Raw genomic sequence first — 3,272 nt, forward strand, 5'->3', positions numbered from 1 at the left:
TTAAATGATCTTGGTTATTGATTTTATTTTCTTGATAATGGTCTGTCTTCCCATTGATTTATGAGATCTGTGAGGTCAGGGATGGGTCAATCTTGTTACTGCTGAGTCCCCAGCATTTAGAACAGGGCCTGACACAGCATGAACAAAGTTAGGAATGTACGAGCACACCCAGCCAGTGCGGGCTTCATAGAGAAGCTCAGAAAACAACCAACCCCACCTTTCTTTGCCCCTTCCCTTACTGCTGTGGGATTTTCCATTTGAGTCTGGATGTCCTGGTGTAGAAAATGAGTTCATTAATCCCTCCCTCCCAGGGGAGCCTCCAGGGTTAAATGAGATCCCAGAACACCCTGGTGAGCCCTGAAGGTCCTGAGACACAGGTGAGCTGGTCCCTGAGGTTTGGGAACCTGAGAAACGAAGGTAACTCCACCCACGATTCATCCAACCTCTGCCTGGAGGAGTTATTTTTTTGACACTGGTGCATCCAGACATCAAGACCTAAAAGGGATTTCCCAGAAAAGTGCTGGACCCCTAGGCTGCACAGGGATCCTTCACCAAACACCAAGTGGCCCCAGGGCCTCCTAGGCTTGGGGTGCAAATCCTGTTATGGGTGCCTTCCCCTCTCTGAGCCTCCATTCTATTTATTGAGCACTTAGGATGTGAAACACAGTTCTAAGCATTTTGTCTCAGCAAAAACCTTAGGAAGTGAGGACTCTTGTAAGCCCATTTTACGGAGGAGGAACTTCAGCTCCAGCAGGGCGTGAAGTAGCTTTCCCGAGGCTTCACAGTGCGTCTGTGCAAAGGTGGGGGTGCACTCTTAGGCAGGCTGGTTCTAGGCACCGGCTCTTATCCATTATGCTGCATTGCTTCTACCCAACGAACGCTGTGAAGCCTGCCCGACCTCAGGGCTCCCCAGAGGACCACACCAGCTCTTTTGAGTCCGGAGTCAGCTCCTGAGTCTGCAGTCTTTGCAAAGCTCCCGGGCTGCTTTCCCAGCGCTGGACCCCAGGATACCCCTTAGTAGAATGGGGCGCGCGCGGAGCTTCCTGCCAGGCTGCCCAAGGTCCTCCTAAAGTTAATAAGCAACGGCAGGAAGGTTCTTTATAAACAGGAAAGCGCCGGGGAACTGTCATGGTTTGCTCTTTTTCTCCTCTGCATCCTGAGAAGGAAGGATGTTCTCCCCATTTCACATACGGGGAAACTGAGGCTCAGAAAAGGAAAGTGCTCTTTCCAAGGTGATAGGGAGAGCCAGTAGGGGGTGTCCGCGCGCGGGGCAGGTGGAGGAGGAGGCGAAGCCCAGACGCCCCTGGAGGACTGGTGAGGCGAGAGGGGCGGGGCGGGGAGCGCTGGGGCGGTGACCCCAGGGGCGGAGCCCGGGGGATGGTGCAATCCCGGGCCTGAGCGCATCAGGCGGCGGCCGATTAGCACAGGTTTGCATCACCCGGGCAGGGGCCGGAGCCGGAGCCGGAGCCGGCGCTGGCGCCGGGAGACACTCGCAGCGGAAGCGCCGGCGGCTCCACACGTGTCCGGCTGCCGGGGACCGGGGTCCCGAGCTAGGTCGCGTCGCAGCGGGCCCCCGGCCACGTGGGAGTGCCCTGGCGACTCAGGACCCCGCCGCACGCCCGGGCAAGGTACCCAGCGGGGCCCGAGAGGGGCCGGGGCCGGGAGCGGGCTGGTGGGAGGGTGCGCCCCCGTGAAGGTGGCGGCGTTATCCGGGGGGCGTTGGGAGGCGGGGACAGAGGTGTGGGAGTGTCTCCCCGAGAGGTGAGTGTGGGGCGGGGGAGGCGTGTGTGTGAGGGGCCCGTGGGGGGCGCTGGGGACTCCGTAGGGTGTCACTGTAGGGTGAGCCTGGAGGTCCGCGTGAGCCTGCGGGGTTGGGCGGACAGTGCGAGCTGTGGGGAGGGCTGCGTACCTGGTGCCAGGTGTCGGCCGAGCGGGGGACACCGCTGGAGCCGGGCTGGGGTGCCCTGGGGGCGGGGGCAGGTGCAGAGCGAGTGGAAGCGAGGATGCGGGGCGCAGAGTGCGGGACCCCGGAGCGCACGGAGCGTCGGCCGCAGGTGTGCACCTGCCGCTGCGGCTGCGGGTTGCAGGTTGTACTGTGCGCGAGTGTGTTTTGTTCCTGAGGACCCTGGGGTGTGCGGGGCGAGGGCCCAGGTCCGCCCCTTCTCGCAGCCCTGGGGCCCAGCCTCGTTCCCTTCGCCTCCAGCGGCTCCGTTTCCGCTGAATCCTCTGCCTCGGGACACCCGCTGCCCGCCGCTTCCGCTCCCACGGGAGGAGCCTGGCTGGGGAAGGCGGGGCGAGGCCGCCTGGGGGCTGGGGCACGTGTCGGACCGTGCGTGAGCCCTGACCGCTCTCGGTCGTGCAGTGGGGCGTGTGAGGGTTGGGCGGGCTCTGCGTGTGTGCGCGCACACTCGCCCCCAGAGGATGAGGTGTGTGCCGCTTCATGTGTGCGCGCGCCTCTCTGCCCCTGACGTGGTGTCTCGGCTGGCTGGCCTGGACAGACTGGCTTCGAGGGGCGTGTGTACAGCTGTCTGCTCTGCGTCTGTGAGTGTGTGCGTGGTATGACCTGACCTTCTTCCCCCAGAGGTGGCAGGGAGCAGCAAGAAGTAGATAGGAGGGCAGCGTCCATCCTACAGTGGAGATTGTAGTCCCGCGGCGTGGCCTGCGAAGTTCCTTGCTCAGTTACCGTGACTCCACCTGTCCCCTGGAGCTTATCCCAGGGCCTACCAGCCTCTGAGGCATGGATACAGCCAAAGGGACAGTCCCAAGGAGAGCACTGAAGCAGTTCAGCTACAAGTAATAGTAGTAACAATGGACAGGGTGACCATTTACTGACACCCACCCTGCAACAGGGTCACTCTGAATTATCCGTATTTTCATTTCATCATTGTAAAAATCCTATGGGCTTTGCCTCCCGCTCCCACTTTACAGATGAGGGAACTGAGGCTGGGCAAGACTGCAGGACTTGCCCAGGGCTACCCAGCCCGGAAGGGTGTGAGCCAGGACTAGAACCCAGGAATGACTACGGCCAGCTGCTATTGCATTCTTACCACATTGGGGTTATGGCCTTTTACTCATGTGGGGTCTCCCTGCCAAGGCAGCCCACACATAGTAGTCCGCTGTGTGGCCGTGCCATGATGTTTAACCAGCCCACTGCTGCTGCCCATTTGGGGGGGTTTCCTGCCTTTTGCAGTTACTTACAAGGCTCTCCTTTTTTTTTTTTTTTTTTAAAGATTTTTTTTTTATTTATTTGACAGAGAGACAGCCACTGAGAG

The 3,272-nt window shown here is 60.1% G+C and overlaps 1 protein-coding gene across 1 annotated transcript in view; it reads left to right on the top strand.

Moving 5' to 3' along the window:
- Positions 1–1,389: 1,389 nt before the first annotated feature.
- Positions 1,390–3,272, top strand: part of TRIB3 (tribbles pseudokinase 3) — an 18,169-nt gene continuing 16,286 nt past the window's right edge. Inside the window, exon 1 of the mRNA XM_034641036.1 lies at positions 1,390–1,628. The gene's annotated coding sequence lies outside the window, so the exon portion shown is untranslated. The remainder of the gene's footprint in view (positions 1,629–3,272) is intronic.

Source organism: Ailuropoda melanoleuca, chromosome 13 (assembly GCF_002007445.2).
Source record: "Ailuropoda melanoleuca isolate Jingjing chromosome 13, ASM200744v2, whole genome shotgun sequence".
Classification (NCBI taxonomy): Eukaryota; Metazoa; Chordata; class Mammalia; order Carnivora; family Ursidae; genus Ailuropoda; species Ailuropoda melanoleuca.